This window comes from Poecile atricapillus, chromosome W (assembly GCF_030490865.1).
Source record: "Poecile atricapillus isolate bPoeAtr1 chromosome W, bPoeAtr1.hap1, whole genome shotgun sequence".
Classification (NCBI taxonomy): domain Eukaryota; kingdom Metazoa; phylum Chordata; class Aves; order Passeriformes; family Paridae; genus Poecile; species Poecile atricapillus.
In genome coordinates this window covers 71,583,465-71,606,697 of record NC_081288.1, presented here as the reverse complement: position 1 = coordinate 71,606,697, position 23,233 = coordinate 71,583,465, and positions in this window count along the sequence as shown.

Here is a 23,233-nt window from a genome sequence, read left to right as displayed (position 1 = left end):
TGTGCCAGCGGAGAGAGAAAGTTCTTTGCTGCCTACAATTTCAGCTTCACCCATCAAACAATGAACACACACCCTGCTATTGGCACTTTTCTTTTCAGCTCTACACTCCTAAGCTTTCAGTCTCAGAGTCAAGATCCAAGCAGCATGGCAACAGGGACTACTCACACACTAAAGCTACAAGGACAAAAAGCTCAACAACTTGCTGTCTAGATTCCCACTGTCAGTTCAACAGCTCTAACCCACAGGGAAACCTCTTTGGAAAAACCTTTAAATTCACTGAGACCACCCAAAGTGCCCATCCAAACTTAATTTCTTTGCCAACGAGAAGAACAAGAAGCTCATTTCAAGAGAAATGGCATCCCCTCCTCCAAAATCCAAAACATCCAGTGACTGATCCCATACAATGGTGTCAGAACACTCTTACTAGAGGCAGACAGCCTTCCAAAGATGGATACTGACTCAATGACTGTACAAATTGAGGGAGTGCTTCCAAATATGCCGGCACAAGAAGCTGCTGTCGTCCTTGAGCTGCGCGACACAGCTTCTTATCTGCACCTCCAACTCTGGGGCTACGTGCTTTCCTTCCCATGAGAAAGCATTGCCATTCTCCTTCAGGAACTTACCAAGCCAAACTGTATGCCATGTCCTGTACTATGTCCAACAATGGCTCCTGCACAGAAGGGTCTACGACATAAATATCTCGCAGGACTATACCTCCTCATGGTACCTTTAACGCCTGCCCTATTACATTGTCACTATATCTTTTACTTGCCAAGGAAAGGCACTCAGAGTCACTTGGCCTTGCCTTGCCTTTGATGCTGTGGCTAGTCTACTCTTGTTTTGCTTGCTTGCTTATGTGTGCCTTGCCTGGCAAGACCTAGAAAGACCTTCCTTGCTTTGCTTTGCCTTGCCTACCGCTCTTTGCAATGCAAACCAAGTGTAAGAGCAACTGTAGGCAAGTCAAGGGAGAAGCTGACAAGGCTGGAGCCATGAGGGGCAAGCAAATGGAGTGGTAGGTGAGAGAAGGCCCAGAACTTCTAGGCAAGGATGGGCATAGGAAGGCCAGGCAGAAACAGGAAGGCCTAGGCAAGGCTAGGTTTCCCTGGAGGAAAGCAGTCAAGTGTGGGCAGGTCAAGTGTGGGCGTAGGCACTGGAGGGAGTGCAAGGCTAGGGAGGCAAGGCAGGGCAAGGCAAGGAAACTTTTGGGTCACCAAGGCAAGACAAATGAGAGGTACATTCAAAGACTGCTGGTACACAAAAGGGGCTAGGACAGACTTCTCTGGCTGGCCTTGATCTCACATGGGCCATCTCTAATCTGCACCTAAAACACTTGGATTACCTGCTTTCCTTGGTATACAAAAGAACTGTCATTCTGGTCCTGAAGCGCAAAGGTGAAATGTGAATTTTATGTCCAAAATTCAAGACATGTAAGGATAGGTGCCAGAAGCAAGCTGCCAGGACAGATGGGTGTGCTTGCACGTGACCTCTTTTGGGCTTCCTCTCACATGCTCCTGAAACGCTGGAGGTACGTGAAAGCCTTGAGAGTCCTAGGAGAAGCAGGCAGGGCAAGGCAAGATGAAGAAATTCCGCAAAAAGAGGGGTATTGAATTCCAGGTGGGGGACGAGTGAGCAAGGGAATGCAAGGCAAGGGAGAGGAGAGGTTCAAAGGGAACGCCAAGAAAAGTGGTGGCTTTGCCAGGCAAGACAAAGGAGAGGCAAGCAAGGCAATGAGAGTCCTAAAAGGAGAAGGAAATGAAAGATTGGAGCTGGACAAAGGGGACGGGAAACTGGACAAAGTGGCAAGGGGGATGGGTGGTGCAAGGCACTGGACTGGTAGGAAGGGCAAGGGAAAGACATGGATGGGTCAGGAAGGAAGAGGAAAACAATGGCCAGGAATGACAAAGAAATGCAAGGTTGGATAGGAAAGGAAAGGCAAGGCAATGTAGGGAAGGGGTAGGCCAGACAATGGGTGTCTTAAGAGGAAAAGTATGCATAGCAAGGCCAAGAGAAAAGCGGTAAAGAAGTTAGCGTGGGGGATAGGTGAGTGTAGCTGAGAAAGAAAGAAAGAAAGTGCCTCATTCCAGTTTGTATGTATGTATGTGTGTGTGAAGTTTGCAGGATGTAAAGCAGAGACTTGATGGTGGAGTGAAAGGATGCTTTTGAATACACGTGGCAAGGTCCAAGCAAACTATTTGTCTTGGCACATCTGTGTCCCATAAACTTCTTAGTTTAGATTCAGACTGTAAGCGGGACAGAGAACACCCCTAAAATTACAGCTGAGCAAGAAAGCAGGTCGCATCACCATGTTTTAAAGGAAGCAGTTTTTTTGTGTGAGAAGAAAATGGACATATGAGACTCCAGCAGTATCGACGTTCAGCTTAGAAGCAAAGTGCAATGATTCCGTACAAACTCTGAAAATGAAAGGCAGCAATAAAAAGGCAATGGGACATGTCAGCGAAAGCTTTGTGGCCAAGCAGGGTGAGATGTTTGAAGCAGAACCACAGTTTGGTTTCACTAAGGATCCATCATGGTGGATTGCAAACATGTGCCAAGACAACACATATTCTGCAGCTGTTGCAGCTCTCCGCAGGAACACTAGCGCTTTCCCTTAGACTCTAAAATGCAGAGAAATGGCCTGCGCAGCGCAGAAGCTATTTGTGCTGCTTGTACACCTCTTCCAACCCCTCAGTGGAAACTATTGCGCCTGCCTTTAGACTCTGAGATCCAGAGAACACAATGGTAGAGGCAGTGGAGAATGGAAGGAGAGAGTGAAGTTTGATGAGTGAGTTTGATGTGACTTATGTGGAGCACGCAGAAAATGTAGCCCCGTACTGGTTTTTACACCTGGAGCCTATTTCTGTAAGACACTTCAGGTGGACATTTTTGATCAAGAAGCCAGAGTGAAAAAATTGACAGCAGGTCTCTCTGGGAAAGAAAAAGCAGCAAAGAGTCATGTGCCATTTAAATGCTGCTATAAGAAGGGCGTACTTTAGCAGCATCTCTCTTGACACTTCTATCTGTGTAATCTCTAGCTGCTTGGACACAGCGACACTGAAAATAATTGTACTGCAAATACCAAGTTACACAGGGAAAAAGGGTAGGTCAGCAAATGCCTTCTGTCCTGGCACATCTCTCAGTCAGAACTCCAGCTGAAAAATTTTGCTGTAATGATGGACTTTGCCACTTGGAGAGAATTTATATAGTTGGGAAGAAACATTCAAAGCCCTAGTGCATTTCGTCTATTTTACGGACTGCAAGGGCACTATAAAGGCCAGCACTAGCTTTTTGTTGGACTTTTTGAGTAGCTGCTGGATGCTTTGAAGCGGTTTGGGATCTGCTAGAGTGCAAGGTAATACATAGAGTTTGAGGAAAGTGATATACACATTTTATATCTCCAGGGAGGTGGATGCAGTTCAGTGTGTGCGAGTTACATGTTGAGCAGCTGATCACACAGAAAAGAAGAGGCTGCGCTGCAATTGCCTTTTCATTTGCAGCTTATAAACTGCACAGCCCACAATGAAACAATTCCACTTCCTTCTGTGCTACATACAGGATCACATTCTCTCAGTCTCTAAGAGCCAGGACCCCCAGCGGAGCTCTTCCCTGCGCTGCTCCTACACCAATGAGGCCGGAGCCGCAAACAGCTTGGCTTTTTCCCTGGCACCGTCTGCCAGCGCTCATCAAAATAACCACACGATGGCGCTGTCGACTAACAAAAGAAGGAAACGCACCGAGGCCAGCTCCAAAGGACAGAGCCGAGTTGGAAACGTCCCTGCTCTCAAATTAACTGTGCCAGGAAAAAAAGACTTTGCTGATCTTCCCCCTCCAAGTGTGCAAACACTTTTGCACCACACTCAAAGGGCAACACGAAATCCTCTGCCCTAACAAACATTTTCACTCTCGCAGAGTCCGGTAACAAACTCAAAGACATCCGCTCAACAAATGTGCCAGCGGAGAGAGAAAGTTCTTTGCTGCCTACAATTTCAGCTTCACCCATCAAACAATGAACACACACCCTGCTATTGGCACTTTTCTTTTCAGCTCTACACTCCTAAGCTTTCAGTCTCAGAGTCAAGATCCAAGCAGCATGGCAACAGGGACTACTCACACACTAAAGCTACAAGGACAAAAAGCTCAACAACTTGCTGTCTAGATTCCCACTGTCAGTTCAACATCTCTAACCCACAGGGAAACCTCTTTGGAAAAACCTTTAAATTCACTGAGACCACCCAAAGTGCCCATCCAAACTTAATTTCTTTGCCAACGAGAAGAACAAGAAGCTCATTTCAAGAGAAATGGCATCCCCTCCTCCAAAATCCAAAACATCCAGTGACTGATCCCATACAATGGTGTCAGAACACTCTTACTAGAGGCAGACAGCCTTCCAAAGATGGATACTGACTCAATGACTGTACAAATTGAGGGAGTGCTTCCAAATATGCCGGCACAAGAAGCTGCTGTCGTCCTTGAGCTGCGCGACACAGCTTCTTATCTGCACCTCCAACTCTGGGGCTACGTGCTTTCCTTCCCATGAGAAAGCATTGCCATTCTCCTTCAGGAACTTACCAAGCCAAACTGTATGCCATGTCCTGTACTATGTCCAACAATGGCTCCTGCACAGAAGGGTCTACGACATAAATATCTCTCTGGACTATACCTCCTCATGGTACGTTTAACGCCTGCCCTATTACATTGTCACTATATCTTTTACTTGCCAAGGAAAGGCACTCAGAGTCACTTGGCCTTGCCTTGCCTTTGATGCTGTGGCTAGTCTACTCTTGTTTTGCTTGCTTGCTTATGTGTGCCTTGCCTGGCAAGACCTAGAAAGACCTTCCTTGCTTTGCTTTGCCTTGCCTACCGCTCTTTGCAATGCAAACCAAGTGTAAGAGCAACTGTAGGCAAGTCAAGGGAGAAGCTGACAAGGCTGGAGCCATGAGGGGCAAGCAAATGGAGTGGTAGGTGAGAGAAGGCCCAGAACTTCTAGGCAAGGATGGGCATAGGAAGGCCAGGCAGAAACAGGAAGGCCTAGGCAAGGCTAGGTTTCCCTGGAGGAAAGCAGTCAAGTGTGGGCAGGTCAAGTGTGGGCGTAGGCACTGGAGGGAGTGCAAGGCTAGGGAGGCAAGGCAGGGCAAGGCAAGGAAACTTTTGGGTCACCAAGGCAAGACAAATGAGAGGTACATTCAAAGACTGCTGGTACACAAAAGGGGCTAGGACAGACTTCTCTGGCTGGCCTTGATCTCACATGGGCCATCTCTAATCTGCACCTAAAACACTTGGATTACCTGCTTTCCTTGGTATACAAAAGAACTGTCATTCTGGTCCTGAAGCGCAAAGGTGAAATGTGAATTTTATGTCCAAAATTCAAGACATGTAAGGATAGGTGCCAGAAGCAAGCTGCCAGGACAGATGGGTGTGCTTGCACGTGACCTCTTTTGGGCTTCCTCTCACATGCTCCTGAAACGCTGGAGGTACGTGAAAGCCTTGAGAGTCCTAGGAGAAGCAGGCAGGGCAAGGCAAGATGAAGAAATTCCGCAAAAAGAGGGGTATTGAATTCCAGGTGGGGGACGAGTGAGCAAGGGAATGCAAGGCAAGGGAGAGGAGAGGTTCAAAGGGAACGCCAAGAAAAGTGGTGGCTTTGCCAGGCAAGACAAAGGAGAGGCAAGCAAGGCAATGAGAGTCCTAAAAGGAGAAGGAAATGAAAGATTGGAGCTGGACAAAGGGGACGGGAAACTGGACAAAGTGGCAAGGGGGATGGGTGGTGCAAGGCACTGGACTGGTAGGAAGGGCAAGGGAAAGACATGGATGGGTCAGGAAGGAAGAGGAAAACAATGGCCAGGAATGACAAAGAAATGCAAGGTTGGATAGGAAAGGAAAGGCAAGGCAATGTAGGGAAGGGGTAGGCCAGACAATGGGTGTCTTAAGAGGAAAAGTATGCATAGCAAGGCCAAGAGAAAAGCGGTAAAGAAGTTAGCGTGGGGGATAGGTGAGTGTAGCTGAGAAAGAAAGAAAGAAAGTGCCTCATTCCAGTTTGTATGTATGTATGTGTGTGTGAAGTTTGCAGGATGTAAAGCAGAGACTTGATGGTGGAGTGAAAGGATGCTTTTGAATACACGTGGCAAGGTCCAAGCAAACTATTTGTCTTGGCACATCTGTGTCCCATAAACTTCTTAGTTTAGATTCAGACTGTAAGCGGGACAGAGAACACCCCTAAAATTACAGCTGAGCAAGAAAGCAGGTCGCATCAGCATGTTTTAAAGGAAGCAGTTTTTTTGTGTGAGAAGAAAATGGACATATGAGACTCCAGCAGTATCGACGTTCAGCTTAGAAGCAAAGTGCAATGATTCCGTACAAACTCTGAAAATGAAAGGCAGCAATAAAAAGGCAATGGGACATGTCAGCGAAAGCTTTGTGGCCAAGCAGGGTGAGATGTTTGAAGCAGAACCACAGTTTGGTTTCACTAAGGATCCATCATGGTGGATTGCAAACATGTGCCAAGACAACACATATTCTGCAGCTGTTGCAGCTCTCCGCAGGAACACTAGCGCTTTCCCTTAGACTCTAAAATGCAGAGAAATGGCCTGCGCAGCGCAGAAGCTATTTGTGCTGCTTGTACACCTCTTCCAACCCCTCAGTGGAAACTATTGCGCCTGCCTTTAGACTCTGAGATCCAGAGAACACAATGGTAGAGGCAGTGGAGAATGGAAGGAGAGAGTGAAGTTTGATGAGTGAGTTTGATGTGACTTATGTGGAGCACGCAGAAAATGTAGCCCCGTACTGGTTTTTACACCTGGAGCCTATTTCTGTAAGACATTTCAGGTGGACATTTTTGATCAAGAAGTCAGAGTGAAAAAATTGACAGCAGGTGTCTCTGGGAAAGAAAAAGCAGCAAGGCGTCGTGTGCCATTTAAATGCTGCTATAAGAAGGGCGTACTTTAGCAGCATCTCTCTTGACACTTCTATCTGTGTAATCTCTAGCTGCTTGGACACAGCGACACTGAAAATAATTGTACTGCAAATACCAAGTTACACAGGGAAAAAGGGTAGGTCAGCAAATGCCTTCTGTCCTGGCACATCTCTCAGTCAGAACTCCAGCTGAAAAATTTTGCTGTAATGATGGACTTTGCCACCTGGAGAAAATTTATATAGTTGGGAAGAAGCATTCAAAGCCCTAGTGCATTTCGTCTATTTTACGGACTGCAAGGGCACTATAAAGGCCAGCACTAGCTTTTTGTTGGACTTGTTCTTTTTGAGTAGCTGCTGGACGTTTTGAAGCGGTTTGGGATCTGCTAGAGTGCAAGGTAATACATAGAGCTTGAGGAAAGTGATATACACATTTTATATCTCCAGGGAGGTGGATGCAGTTCAGTGTGTGCGAGTTACATGTTGAGCAGCTGATCACACAGAAAAGAAGAGGCTGCGCTGCAATTGCCTTTTCATTTGCAGCTTATAAACTGCACAGCCCACAATGAAACAATTCCACTTCCTTCTGTGCTACATACAGGATCACATTCTCTCAGTCTCTAAGAGCCAGGACCCCCAGCGGAGCTCTTCCCTGCGCTGCTCCTACACCAATGAGGCCGGAGCCGCAAACAGCTTGGCTTTTTCCCTGGCACCGTCTGCCAGCGCTCATCAAAATAACCACACGATGGCGCTGTCCACTAACAAAAGAAGGAAACGCACCGAGGCCAGCTCCAAAGGACAGAGCCGAGTTGGAAACGTCCCTGCTCTCAAATTAACTGTGCCAGGAAAAAAAGACTTTGCTGATCTTCCCCCTCCAAGTGTGCAAACACTTTTGCACCACACTCAAAGGGCAACACAAAATCCTCTGCCCTAACAAACATTTTCACTCTCGCAGAGTCCGGTAACAAACTCAAAGACATCCGCTCAACAAATGTGCCAGCGGAGAGAGAAAGTTCTTTGCTGCCTACAATTTCAGCTTCACCCATCAAACAATGAACACACACCCTGCTATTGGCACTTTTCTTTTCAGCTCTATGCTCCTAAGCTTTCAGTCTCAGAGTCAAGATCCAAGCAGCATGGCAACAGGGACTACTCACACACTAAAGCTACAAGGACAAAAAGCTCAACAACTTGGTGTCTAGATTCCCACTGTCAGTTCAACAGCTCTAACCCACAGGGAAACCTCTTGGGAAAAACCTTTAAATTCACTGAGACCACCCAAAGTGCCCATCCAAACTTAATTTCTTTGCCAAAGAGAAGAACAAGAAGCTCATTTCAAGAGAAAGGGCATCCCCTCCTCCAAAATCCAAAACATCCAGTGACTGATCCCATACAATGGTGTCAGAACACTCTTACTAGAGGCAGACAGCCTTCCAAAGATGGATACTGACTCAATGACTGTACAAATTCAGGGAGTGCTTCCAAATATGCCGGCACAAGAAGCTGCTGTCGTCCTTGAGCTGCGCGACACAGCTTCTTATCTGCACCTCCAACTCTGGGGCTACGTGCTTTCCTTCCCATGAGAAAGCATTGCCATTCTCCTTCAGGAACTTACCAAGCCAAGCTGTATGCCATGTCCTGTACTATGTCCAACAATGGCTCCTGCACAGAAGGGTCTACGACATAAATATCTCGCAGGACTATACCTCCTCATGGTACCTTTAACGCCTGCCCTATTACATTGTCACTATATCTTTTACTTGCCAAGGAAAGGCACTCAGAGTCACTTGGCCTTGCCTTGCCTTTGATGCTGTGGCTAGTCTACTCTTGTTTTGCTTGCTTGCTCATGTGTGCCTTGCCTGGCAAGACCTAGAAAGACCTTCCTTGCTTTGCTTTGCCTTGCCTACCGCTCTTTGCAATGCAAACCAAGTGTAAGAGCAATTGTAGGCAAGTCAAGGGAGAAGCTGACAAGGCTGGAGCCATGAGGGGCAAGCAAATGGAGTGGTAGGTGAGAGAAGGCCCAGAACTTCTAGGCAAGGATGGGCATAGGAAGGCCAGGCAGAAACAGGAAGGCCTAGGCAAGGCTAGGTTTCCCTGGAGGAAAGCAGTCAAGTGTGGGCAGGTCAAGTGCGGGCGTAGGCACTGGAGGGAGTGCAAGGCTAGGGAGGCAAGGCAGGGCAAGGCAAGGAAACTTTTGGGTCACCAAGGCAAGACAAATGAGAGGTACATTCAAAGACTGCTGGTACACAAAAGGGGCTAGGACAGACTTCTCTGGCTGGCCTTGATCTCACATGGGCCATCTCTAATCTGCACCTAAAACACTTGGATTACCTGCTTTCCTTGGTATACAAAAGAACTGTCATTCTGGTCCTGAAGCGCAAAGGTGAAATGTGAATTTTATGTCCAAAATTCAAGACATGTAAGGATAGGTGCCAGAAGCAAGCTGCCAGGACAGATGGGTGTGCTTGCACGTGACCTCTTTTGGGCTTCCTCTCACATGCTCCTGAAACGCTGGAGGTACGTGAAAGCCTTGAGAGTCCTAGGAGAAGCAGGCAGGGCAAGGCAAGATGAAGAAATTCCGCAAAAAGAGGGGTATTGAATTCCAGGTGGGGGACGAGTGAGCAAGGGAATGCAAGGCAAGGGAGAGGAGAGGTTCAAAGGGAACGCCAAGAAAAGTGGTGGCTTTGCCAGGCAAGACAAAGGAGAGGCAAGCAAGGCAATGAGAGTCCTAAAAGGAGAAGGAAATGAAAGATTGGAGCTGGACAAAGGGGACGGGAAACTGGACAAAGTGGCAAGGGGGATGGGTGGTGCAAGGCACTGGACTGGTAGGAAGGGCAAGGGAAAGACATGGATGGGTCAGGAAGGAAGAGGAAAACAATGGCCAGGAATGACAAAGAAATGCAAGGTTGGATAGGAAAGGAAAGGCAAGGCAATGTAGGGAAGGGGTAGGCCAGACAATGGGTGTCTTAAGAGGAAAAGTATGCATAGCAAGGCCAAGAGAAAAGCGGTAAAGAAGTTAGCGTGGGGGATAGGTGAGTGTAGCTGAGAAAGAAAGAAAGAAAGTGCCTCATTCCAGTTTGTATGTATGTATGTGTGTGTGAAGTTTGCAGGATGTAAAGCAGAGACTTGATGGTGGAGTGAAAGGATGCTTTTGAATACACGTGGCAAGGTCCAAGCAAACTATTTGTCTTGGCACATCTGTGTCCCATAAACTTCTTAGTTTAGATTCAGACTGTAAGCGGGACAGAGAACACCCCTAAAATTACAGCTGAGCAAGAAAGCAGGTCGCATCACCATGTTTTAAAGGAAGCAGTTTTTTTGTGTGAGAAGAAAATGGACATATGAGACTCCAGCAGTATCGACGTTCAGCTTAGAAGCAAAGTGCAATGATTCCGTACAAACTCTGAAAATGAAAGGCAGCAATAAAAAGGCAATGGGACATGTCAGCGAAAGCTTTGTGGCCAAGCAGGGTGAGATGTTTGAAGCAGAACCACAGTTTGGTTTCACTAAGGATCCATCATGGTGGATTGCAAACATGTGCCAAGACAACACATATTCTGCAGCTGTTGCAGCTCTCCGCAGGAACACTAGCGCTTTCCCTTAGACTCTAAAATGCAGAGAAATGGCCTGCGCAGCGCAGAAGCTATTTGTGCTGCTTGTACACCTCTTCCAACCCCTCAGTGGAAACTATTGCGCCTGCCTTTAGACTCTGAGATCCAGAGAACACAATGGTAGAGGCAGTGGAGAATGGAAGGAGAGAGTGAAGTTTGATGAGTGAGTTTGATGTGACTTATGTGGAGCACGCAGAAAATGTAGCCCCGTACTGGTTTTTACACCTGGAGCCTATTTCTGTAAGACACTTCAGGTGGACATTTTTGATCAAGAAGCCAGAGTGAAAAAATTGACAGCAGGTCTCTCTGGGAAAGAAAAAGCAGCAAAGAGTCGTGTGCCATTTAAATGCTGCTATAAGAAGGGCGTACTTTAGCAGCATCTCTCTTGACACTTCTATCTGTGTAATCTCTAGCTGCTTGGACACAGCGACACTGAAAATAATTGTACTGCAAATACCAAGTTACACAGGGAAAAAGGGTAGGTCAGCAAATGCCTTCTGTCCTGGCACATCTCTCAGTCAGAACTCCAGCTGAAAAATTTTGCTGTAATGATGGACTTTGCCACTTGGAGAGAATTTATATAGTTGGGAAGAAACATTCAAAGCCCTAGTGCATTTCGTCTATTTTACGGACTGCAAGGGCACTATAAAGGCCAGCACTAGCTTTTTGTTGGACTTTTTGAGTAGCTGCTGGATGCTTTGAAGCGGTTTGGGATCTGCTAGAGTGCAAGGTAATACATAGAGTTTGAGGAAAGTGATATACACATTTTATATCTCCAGGGAGGTGGATGCAGTTCAGTGTGTGCGAGTTACATGTTGAGCAGCTGATCACACAGAAAAGAAGAGGCTGCGCTGCAATTGCCTTTTCATTTGCAGCTTATAAACTGCACAGCCCACAATGAAACAATTCCACTTCCTTCTGTGCTACATACAGGATCACATTCTCTCAGTCTCTAAGAGCCAGGACCCCCAGCGGAGCTCTTCCCTGCGCTGCTCCTACACCAATGAGGCCGGAGCCGCAAACAGCTTGGCTTTTTCCCTGGCACCGTCTGCCAGCGCTCATCAAAATAACCACACGATGGCGCTGTCCACTAACAAAAGAAGGAAACGCACCGAGGCCAGCTCCAAAGGACAGAGCCGAGTTGGAAACGTCCCTGCTCTCAAATTAACTGTGCCAGGAAAAAAAGACTTTGCTGATCTTCCCCCTCCAAGTGTGCAAACACTTTTGCACCACACTCAAAGGGCAACACAAAATCCTCTGCCCTAACAAACATTTTCACTCTCGCAGAGTCCGGTAACAAACTCAAAGACATCCGCTCAACAAATGTGCCAGCGGAGAGAGAAAGTTCTTTGCTGCCTACAATTTCAGCTTCACCCATCAAACAATGAACACACACCCTGCTATTGGCACTTTTCTTTTCAGCTCTATGCTCCTAAGCTTTCAGTCTCAGAGTCAAGATCCAAGCAGCATGGCAACAGGGACTACTCACACACTAAAGCTACAAGGACAAAAAGCTCAACAACTTGGTGTCTAGATTCCCACTGTCAGTTCAACAGCTCTAACCCACAGGGAAACCTCTTGGGAAAAACCTTTAAATTCACTGAGACCACCCAAAGTGCCCATCCAAACTTAATTTCTTTGCCAAAGAGAAGAACAAGAAGCTCATTTCAAGAGAAAGGGCATCCCCTCCTCCAAAATCCAAAACATCCAGTGACTGATCCCATACAATGGTGTCAGAACACTCTTACTAGAGGCAGACAGCCTTCCAAAGATGGATACTGACTCAATGACTGTACAAATTCAGGGAGTGCTTCCAAATATGCCGGCACAAGAAGCTGCTGTCGTCCTTGAGCTGCGCGACACAGCTTCTTATCTGCACCTCCAACTCTGGGGCTACGTGCTTTCCTTCCCATGAGAAAGCATTGCCATTCTCCTTCAGGAACTTACCAAGCCAAGCTGTATGCCATGTCCTGTACTATGTCCAACAATGGCTCCTGCACAGAAGGGTCTACGACATAAATATCTCGCAGGACTATACCTCCTCATGGTACCTTTAACGCCTGCCCTATTACATTGTCACTATATCTTTTACTTGCCAAGGAAAGGCACTCAGAGTCACTTGGCCTTGCCTTGCCTTTGATGCTGTGGCTAGTCTACTCTTGTTTTGCTTGCTTGCTCATGTGTGCCTTGCCTGGCAAGACCTAGAAAGACCTTCCTTGCTTTGCTTTGCCTTGCCTACCGCTCTTTGCAATGCAAACCAAGTGTAAGAGCAATTGTAGGCAAGTCAAGGGAGAAGCTGACAAGGCTGGAGCCATGAGGGGCAAGCAAATGGAGTGGTAGGTGAGAGAAGGCCCAGAACTTCTAGGCAAGGATGGGCATAGGAAGGCCAGGCAGAAACAGGAAGGCCTAGGCAAGGCTAGGTTTCCCTGGAGGAAAGCAGTCAAGTGTGGGCAGGTCAAGTGCGGGCGTAGGCACTGGAGGGAGTGCAAGGCTAGGGAGGCAAGGCAGGGCAAGGCAAGGAAACTTTTGGGTCACCAAGGCAAGACAAATGAGAGGTACATTCAAAGACTGCTGGTACACAAAAGGGGCTAGGACAGACTTCTCTGGCTGGCCTTGATCTCACATGGGCCATCTCTAATCTGCACCTAAAACACTTGGATTACCTGCTTTCCTTGGTATACAAAAGAACTGTCATTCTGGTCCTGAAGCGCAAAGGTGAAATGTGAATTTTATGTCCAAAATTCAAGACATGTAAGGATAGGTGCCAGAAGCAAGCTGCCAGGACAGATGGGTGTGCTTGCACGTGACCTCTTTTGGGCTTCCTCTCACATGCTCCTGAAACGCTGGAGGTACGTGAAAGCCTTGAGAGTCCTAGGAGAAGCAGGCAGGGCAAGGCAAGATGAAGAAATTCCGCAAAAAGAGGGGTATTGAATTCCAGGTGGGGGACGAGTGAGCAAGGGAATGCAAGGCAAGGGAGAGGAGAGGTTCAAAGGGAACGCCAAGAAAAGTGGTGGCTTTGCCAGGCAAGACAAAGGAGAGGCAAGCAAGGCAATGAGAGTCCTAAAAGGAGAAGGAAATGAAAGATTGGAGCTGGACAAAGGGGACGGGAAACTGGACAAAGTGGCAAGGGGGATGGGTGGTGCAAGGCACTGGACTGGTAGGAAGGGCAAGGGAAAGACATGGATGGGTCAGGAAGGAAGAGGAAAACAATGGCCAGGAATGACAAAGAAATGCAAGGTTGGATAGGAAAGGAAAGGCAAGGCAATGTAGGGAAGGGGTAGGCCAGACAATGGGTGTCTTAAGAGGAAAAGTATGCATAGCAAGGCCAAGAGAAAAGCGGTAAAGAAGTTAGCGTGGGGGATAGGTGAGTGTAGCTGAGAAAGAAAGAAAGAAAGTGCCTCATTCCAGTTTGTATGTATGTATGTGTGTGTGAAGTTTGCAGGATGTAAAGCAGAGACTTGATGGTGGAGTGAAAGGATGCTTTTGAATACACGTGGCAAGGTCCAAGCAAACTATTTGTCTTGGCACATCTGTGTCCCATAAACTTCTTAGTTTAGATTCAGACTGTAAGCGGGACAGAGAACACCCCTAAAATTACAGCTGAGCAAGAAAGCAGGTCGCATCAGCATGTTTTAAAGGAAGCAGTTTTTTTGTGTGAGAAGAAAATGGACATATGAGACTCCAGCAGTATCGACGTTCAGCTTAGAAGCAAAGTGCAATGATTCCGTACAAACTCTGAAAATGAAAGGCAGCAATAAAAAGGCAATGGGACATGTCAGCGAAAGCTTTGTGGCCAAGCAGGGTGAGATGTTTGAAGCAGAACCACAGTTTGGTTTCACTAAGGATCCATCATGGTGGATTGCAAACATGTGCCAAGACAACACATATTCTGCAGCTGTTGCAGCTCTCCGCAGGAACACTAGCGCTTTCCCTTAGACTCTAAAATGCAGAGAAATGGCCTGCGCAGCGCAGAAGCTATTTGTGCTGCTTGTACACCTCTTCCAACCCCTCAGTGGAAACTATTGCGCCTGCCTTTAGACTCTGAGATCCAGAGAACACAATGGTAGAGGCAGTGGAGAATGGAAGGAGAGAGTGAAGTTTGATGAGTGAGTTTGATGTGACTTATGTGGAGCACGCAGAAAATGTAGCCCCGTACTGGTTTTTACACCTGGAGCCTATTTCTGTAAGACATTTCAGGTGGACATTTTTGATCAAGAAGTCAGAGTGAAAAAATTGACAGCAGGTGTCTCTGGGAAAGAAAAAGCAGCAAGGCGTCGTGTGCCATTTAAATGCTGCTATAAGAAGGGCGTACTTTAGCAGCATCTCTCTTGACACTTCTATCTGTGTAATCTCTAGCTGCTTGGACACAGCGACACTGAAAATAATTGTACTGCAAATACCAAGTTACACAGGGAAAAAGGGTAGGTCAGCAAATGCCTTCTGTCCTGGCACATCTCTCAGTCAGAACTCCAGCTGAAAAATTTTGCTGTAATGATGGACTTTGCCACCTGGAGAAAATTTATATAGTTGGGAAGAAGCATTCAAAGCCCTAGTGCATTTCGTCTATTTTACGGACTGCAAGGGCACTATAAAGGCCAGCACTAGCTTTTTGTTGGACTTGTTCTTTTTGAGTAGCTGCTGGACGTTTTGAAGCGGTTTGGGATCTGCTAGAGTGCAAGGTAATACATAGAGCTTGAGGAAAGTGATATACACATTTTATATCTCCAGGGAGGTGGATGCAGTTCAGTGTGTGCGAGTTACATGTTGAGCAGCTGATCACACAGAAAAGAAGAGGCTGCGCTGCAATTGCCTTTTCATTTGCAGCTTATAAACTGCACAGCCCACAATGAAACAATTCCACTTCCTTCTGTGCTACATACAGGATCACATTCTCTCAGTCTCTAAGAGCCAGGACCCCCAGCGGAGCTCTTCCCTGCGCTGCTCCTACACCAATGAGGCCGGAGCCGCAAACAGCTTGGCTTTTTCCCTGGCACCGTCTGCCAGCGCTCATCAAAATAACCACACGATGGCGCTGTCGACTAACAAAAGAAGGAAACGCACCGAGGCCAGCTCCAAAGGACAGAGCCGAGTTGGAAACGTCCCTGCTCTCAAATTAACTGTGCCAGGAAAAAAAGACTTTGCTGATCTTCCCCCTCCAACTGTGCAAACACTTTTGCACCACACTCAAAGGGCAACACGAAATCCTCTGCCCTAACAAACATTTTCACTCTCGCAGAGTCCGGTAACAAACTCAAAGACATCCGCTCAACAAATGTGCCAGCGGAGAGAGAAAGTTCTTTGCTGCCTACAATTTCAGCTTCACCCATCAAACAATGAACACACACTCTGCTATTGGCACTTTTCTTTTCAGCTCTAGGCTCCTAAGCTTTCAGTCTCAGAGTCAAGATCCAAGCAGCATGGCAACAGGGACTACTCACACACTAAAGCTACAAGGACAAAAAGCTCAACAACTTGCTGTCTAGATTCCCACTGTCAGTTCAACAGCTCTAACCCACAGGGAAACCTCTTGGGAAAAACCTTTAAATTCACTGAGACCACCCAAAGTGCCCATCCAAACTTAATTTCTTTGCCAAAGAGAAGAACAAGAAGCTCATTTCAAGAGAAAGGGCATCCCCTCCTCCAAAATCCAAAACATCCAGTGACTGATCCCATACAATGGTGTCAGAACACTCTTACTAGAGGCAGACAGCCTTCCAAAGATGGATACTGACTCAATGACTGTACAAATTGAGGGAGTGCTTCCAAATATGCCGGCACAAGAAGCTGCTGTCATCCTTGAGCTGCGCGACACAGCTTCTTATCTGCACCTCCAACTCTGGGGCTACGTGCTTTCCTTCCCATGAGAAAGCATTGCCATTCTCCTTCAGGAACTTACCAAGCCAAGCTGTATGCCATGTCCTGTACTATGTCCAACAATGGCTCCTGCACAGAAGGGTCTACGACATAAATATCTTGCTGGACTATACCTCCTCATGGTACCTTTAACGCCTGCCCTATTACATTGTCACTATATCTTTTACTTGCCAAGGAAAGGCACTCAGAGTCACTTGGCCTTGCCTTGCCTTTGATGCTGTGGCTAGTCTACTCTTGTTTTGCTTGCTTGCTTATGTGTGCCTTGCCTGGCAAGACCTAGAAAGACCTTCCTTGCTTTGCTTTGCCTTGCCTACCGCTCTTTGCAATGCAAACCAAGTGTAGGCGCAATTGTAGGCAAGTCAAGGGAGAAGCTGACAAGGCTGGAGCCATGAGGGGCAAGCAAATAGAGTGGTAGGTGAGAGAAGGCCCAGAACTTCTTGGCAAGGATGGGCATAGGAAGGCCAGGCAGAAACAGGAAGGCCTAGGCAAGGCTAGGTTTCCCTGGAGGAAAGCAGTCAAGTGTGGGCAGGTCAAGTGTGGGCGTAGGCACTGGAGGGAGTGCAAGGCTAGGGAGGCAAGGCAGGGCAAGGCAAGGAAACTTTTGGGTCACCAAGACAAGACAAATGAGAGGTACATTCAAAGACTGCTGGTACACAAAAGGGGCTAGGACAGACTTCTCTGGCTGGCCTTGATCTCACATGGGCCATCTCTAATCTGCACCTAAAACACTTGGATTACCTGCTTTCCTTGGTATACAAAAGAACTGTCATTCTGGTCCTGAAGCGCAAAGGTGAAATGTGAATTTTATGTCCAAAATTCAAGACATGTAAGGATAGGTGCCAGAAGCAAGCTGCCAGGACAGATGGGTGTTCTTGCACGTGACCTCTTTTGGGCTTCCTCTCACATGCTCCTGAAACGCTGGAGGTACGTGAAAGCCTTGAGAGTCCTAGGAGAAGCAGGCAGGGCAAGGCAAGATGAAGAAATGCCGCAAAAAGAGGGGTATTGAATTCCAGGTGGGGGACGAGTGAGCAAGGTAATGCAAGGCAAGGGAGAGGAGAGGTTCAAAGGGAACGCCAAGAAAAGTGGTGGCTTTGCCAGGCAAGACAAAGGAGAGGCAAGCAAGGCAATGAGAGTCCTAGAAGGAGAAGGAAATGAAAGATTGGAGCTGGACAAAAGGGAAGGGAAACTGGACAAAGTGGCAAGGGGGATGGGTGGTGCAAGGCACTGGACTGGTAGGAAGGGCAAGGGAAAGACATGGATGGGTCAGGAAGGAAGAGGAAAACAATGGCCAGGAATGACAAAGAAATGCAAGGTTGGATAGGAAAGGAAAGGCAAAGCAATGTAGGGAAGGGGTAGGCCAGACAATGGGTGTCTTAAGAGGAAAAGTATGCATAGCAAGGCCAAGAGAAAAGCGGTAAAGAAGTTAGCGTGGGGGATAGGTGAGTGTAGCTGAGAAAGAAAGAAAGAAAGTGCCTCATTCCAGTATGTATGTATGTATGTGTGTGTGAAGTTTGCAGGATGTAAAGCAGAGACTTGATGGTGGAGTGAAAGGATGCTTTTGAATACACGTGGCAAGGTCCAAGCAAACTATTTGTCTTGGCACATCTGTGTCCCATAAAGTTCTTAGTTTAGATTCAGACTGTAAGCGGGACAGAGAACACCCCTAAAATTACAGCTGAGCAAGAAAGCAGGTCGCATCAGCATGTTTTAAAGGAAGCAGTTTTTTTGTGCGAGAAGAAAATAGTCATATGAGACTCCAGCAGTATCGACGTTCAGCTTAGAAGCAAAGTGCAATGATTCCGTACAAACTCTGAAAATGAAACGCGGCAATAAAAAGGCAATGGGACATGTCAGCGAAAGCTTTGTGGCCAAGCAGGGTGAGATGTTTGAAGCAGAACCACAGTTTGGTTTCACTAAGGATCCATCGTGGTGGATTGCAAACATGTGCCAAGACAACACATATTCTGCAGCTGTTGCAGCTCTCCGCAGGAACACTAGCGCTTTCCCTTAGACTCTAAAATGCAGAGAAATGGCCTGCGCAGCGCAGAAGCTATTTGTGCTGCTTGTACACCTCTTCCAACCCCTCAGTGGAAACTATTGCGCCTGCCTTTAGACTCTGAGATCCAGAGAACACAATGGTAGAGGCAGTGGAGAATGGAAGGAGAGAGTGAAGTTTGATGAGTGAGTTTGATGTGACTTATGTGGAGCACGCAGAAAATGTAGCCCCGTACTGGTTTTTACACCTGGAGCCTATTTCTGTAAGACATTTCAGGTGGACATTTTTGATCAAGAAGCCAGAGTGAAAAAATTGACAGCGGGTCTCTCTAGGAAAGAAAAAGCAGCAAGGCGTCGTGTGCCATTTAAATGCTGCTATAAGAAGGGCGTACTTTAGCAGCATCTCTCTTGACACTTCTATCTGTGTAATCTCTAGCTGCTTGGACACAGCGACACTGAAAATAATTGTACTGCAAATACCAAGTGACACAGGGAAAAAGGGTAGGTCAGCAAATGCCTTCTGTCCTGGCACATCTCTCAGTCAGAACTCCAGCTGAAAAATTTTGCTGTAATGATGGACTTTGCCACTTGGAGAGAATTTATATAGTTGGGAAGAAGCATTCAAAGCCCTAGTGCATTTCGTCTATTTTACGGACTGCAAGGGCACTATAAAGGCCAGCACTAGCTTTTTGTTGGACTTTTTCTTTTTGAGTAGCTGCTGGACGTTTTGAAGCGGTTTGGGATCTGCTAGAGTGCAAGGTAATACATAGAGCTTGAGGAAAGTGATATACACATTTTATATCTCCAGGGAGGTGGATGCAGTTCAGTGTGTGCGAGTTACATGTTGAGCAGCTGATCACACAGAAAAGAAGAGGCTGCGCTGCAATTGCCTTTTCATTTGCAGCTTATAAACTGCACAGCCCACAATGAAACAATTCCACTTCCTTCTGTGCTACATACAGGATCACATTCTCTCAGTCTCTAAGAGCCAGGACCCCCAGCGGAGCTCTTCCCTGCGCTGCTCCTACACCAATGAGGCCGGAGCCGCAAACAGCTTGGCTTTTTCCCTGGCACCGTCTGCCAGCGCTCATCAAAATAACCACACGATGGCGCTGTCGACTAACAAAAGAAGGAAACACACCGAGGCCAGCTCCAAAGGACAGAGCCGAGTTGGAAACGTCCCTGCTCTCAAATTAACTGTGCCAGGAAAAAAAGACTTTGCTGATCTTCCCCCTCCAAGTGTGCAAACACTTTTGCACCACACTCAAAGGGCAACACGAAATCCTCTGCCCTAACAAACATTTTCACTCTCGCAGAGTCCGGTAACAAACTCAAAGACATCCGCTCAACAAATGTGCCAGCGGAGATAGAAAGTTCTTTGCTGCCTACAATTTCAACTTCACCCATCAAACAATGAACACACACCCTGCTATTGGCACTTTTCTTTTCAGCTCTACGCTCCTAAGCTTTCAGTCTCAGAGTCAAGATCCAAGCAGCATGGCAACAGGGACTACTCACACACTAAAGCTACAAGGACAAAAAGCTCAACAACTTGCTGTCTAGATTCCCACTGTCAGTTCAACAGCTCTAACCCACAGGGAAACCTCTTGGGAAAAACCTTTAAATTCACTGAGACCACCCAAAGTGCCCATCCAAACTTAATTTCTTTGCCAAAGAGAAGAACAAGAAGCTCATTTCAAGAGAAAGGGCATCCCCTCCTCCAAAATCCAAAACATCCAGTGACTGATCCCATACAATGGTGTCAGAACACTCTTACTAGAGGCAGACAGCCTTCCAAAGATGGATACTGACTCAATGACTGTACAAATTGAGGGAGTGCTTCCAAATATGCCGGCACAAGAAGCTGCTGTCGTCCTTGAGCTGCGCGACACAGCTTCTTATCTGCACCTCCAACTCTGGGGCTACGTGCTTTCCTTCCCATGAGAAAGCATTGCCATTCTCCTTCAGGAACTTACCAAGCCAAGCTGTATGCCATGTCCTGTACTATGTCCAACAATGGCTCCTGCACAGAAGGGTCTACGACATAAATATCTTGCTGGACTATACCTCCTCATGGTACCTTTAACGCCTGCCCTATTACATTGTCACTATATCTTTTACTTGCCAAGGAAAGGCACTCAGAGTCACTTGGCCTTGCCTTGCCTTTGATGCTGTGGCTAGTCTACTCTTGTTTTGCTTGCTTGCTTATGTGTGCCTTGCCTGGCAAGACCTAGAAAGACCTTCCTTGCTTTGCTTTGCCTTGCCTACCGCTCTTTGCAATGCAAACCAAGTGTAGGCGCAATTGTAGGCAAGTCAAGGGAGAAGCTGACAAGGCTGGAGCCATGAGGGGCAAGCAAATAGAGTGGTAGGTGAGAGAAGGCCCAGAACTTCTTGGCAAGGATGGGCATAGGAAGGCCAGGCAGAAACAGGAAGGCCTAGGCAAGGCTAGGTTTCCCTGGAGGAAAGCAGTCAAGTGTGGGCAGGTCAAGTGTGGGCGTAGGCACTGGAGGGAGTGCAAGGCTAGGGAGGCAAGGCAGGGCAAGGTAAGGAAACTTTTGGGTCACCAAGACAAGACAAATGAGAGGTACATTCAAAGACTGCTGGTACACAAAAGGGGCTAGGACACACTTCTCTGGCTGGCCTTGATCTCACATGGGCCATCTCTAATCTGCACCTAAAACACTTGGATTACCTGCTTTCCTTGGTATACAAAAGAACTGTCATTCTGGTCCTGAAGCGCAAAGGTGAAATGTGAATTTTATGTCCAAAATTCAAGACATGTAAGGATAGGTGCCAGAAGCAAGCTGCCAGGACAGATGGGTGTGCTTGCACGTGACCTCTTTTGGGCTTCCTCTCACATGCTCCTGAAACGCTGGAGGTACGTGAAAGCCTTGAGAGTCCTAGGAGAAGCAGGCAGGGCAAGGCAAGATGAAGAAATGCCGCAAAAAGAGGGGTATTGAATTCCAGGTGGGGGACGAGTGAGCAAGGTAATGCAAGGCAAGGGAGAGGAGAGGTTCAAAGGTAACGCCAAGAAAAGTGGTGGCTTTGCCAGGCAAGACAAAGGAGAGGCAAGCAAGGCAATGAGAGTCCTAGAAGGAGAAGGAAATGAAAGATTGGAGCTGGACAAAAGGGAAGGGAAACTGGACAAAGTGGCAAGGGGGATGGGTGGTGCAAGGCACTGGACTGGTAGGAAGGGCAAGGGAAAGACATGGATGGGTCAGGAAGGAAGAGGAAAACAATGGCCAGGAATGACAAAGAAATGCAAGGTTGGATAGGAAAGGAAAGGCAAAGCAATGTAGGGAAGGGGTAGGCCAGACAATGGGTGTCTTAAGAGGAAAAGTATGCATAGCAAGGCCAAGAGAAAAGCGGTAAAGAAGTTAGCGTGGGGGATAGGTGAGTGTAGCTGAGAAAGAAAGAAAGAAAGTGCCTCATTCCAGTATGTATGTATGTATGTGTGTGTGAAGTTTGCAGGATGTAAAGCAGAGACTTGATGGTGGAGTGAAAGGATGCTTTTGAATACACGTGGCAAGGTCCAAGCAAACTATTTGTCTTGGCACATCTGTGTCCCATAAAGTTCTTAGTTTAGATTCAGACTGTAAGCGGGACAGAGAACACCCCTAAAATTACAGCTGAGCAAGAAAGCAGGTCGCATCAGCATGTTTTAAAGGAAGCAGTTTTTTTGTGCGAGAAGAAAATAGTCATATGAGACTCCAGCAGTATCGACGTTCAGCTTAGAAGCAAAGTGCAATGATTCCGTACAAACTCTGAAAATGAAACGCGGCAATAAAAAGGCAATGGGACATGTCAGCGAAAGCTTTGTGGCCAAGCAGGGTGAGATGTTTGAAGCAGAACCACAGTTTGGTTTCACTAAGGATCCATCGTGGTGGATTGCAAACATGTGCCAAGACAACACATATTCTGCAGCTGTTGCAGCTCTCCGCAGGAACACTAGCGCTTTCCCTTAGACTCTAAAATGCAGAGAAATGGCCTGCGCAGTGCAGAAGCTATTTGTGCTGCTTGTACACCTCTTCCAACCCCTCAGTGGAAACTATTGCGCCTGCCTTTAGACTCTGAGATCCAGAGAACACAATGGTAGAGGCAGTGGAGAATGGAAGGAGAGAGTGAAGTTTGATGAGTGAGTTTGATGTGACTTATGTGGAGCACGCAGAAAATGTAGCCCCGTACTGGTTTTTACACCTGGAGCCTATTTCTGTAAGACATTTCAGGTGGACATTTTTGATCAAGAAGCCAGAGTGAAAAAATTGACAGCGGGTCTCTCTAGGAAAGAAAAAGCAGCAAGGCGTCGTGTGCCATTTAAATGCTGCTATAAGAAGGGCGTACTTTAGCAGCATCTCTCTTGACACTTCTATCTGTGTAATCTCTAGCTGCTTGGACACAGCGACACTGAAAATAATTGTACTGCAAATACCAAGTTACACAGGGAAAAAGGGTAGGTCAGCAAATGCCTTCTGTCCTGGCACATCTCTCAGTCAGAACTCCAGCTGAAAAATTTTGCTGTAATGATGGACTTTGCCACTTGGAGAGAATTTATATAGTTGGGAAGAAGCATTCAAAGCCCTAGTGCATTTCGTCTATTTTACGGACTGCAAGGGCACTATAAAGGCCAGCACTAGCTTTTTGTTGGACTTTTTCTTTTTGAGTAGCTGCTGGACGTTTTGAAGCGGTTTGGGATCTGCTAGAGTGCAAGGTAATACATAGAGCTTGAGGAAAGTGATATACACATTTTATATCTCCAGGGAGGTGGATGCAGTTCAGTGTGTGCGAGTTACATGTTGAGCAGCTGATCACACAGAAAAGAAGAGGCTGCGCTGCAATTGCCTTTTCATTTGCAG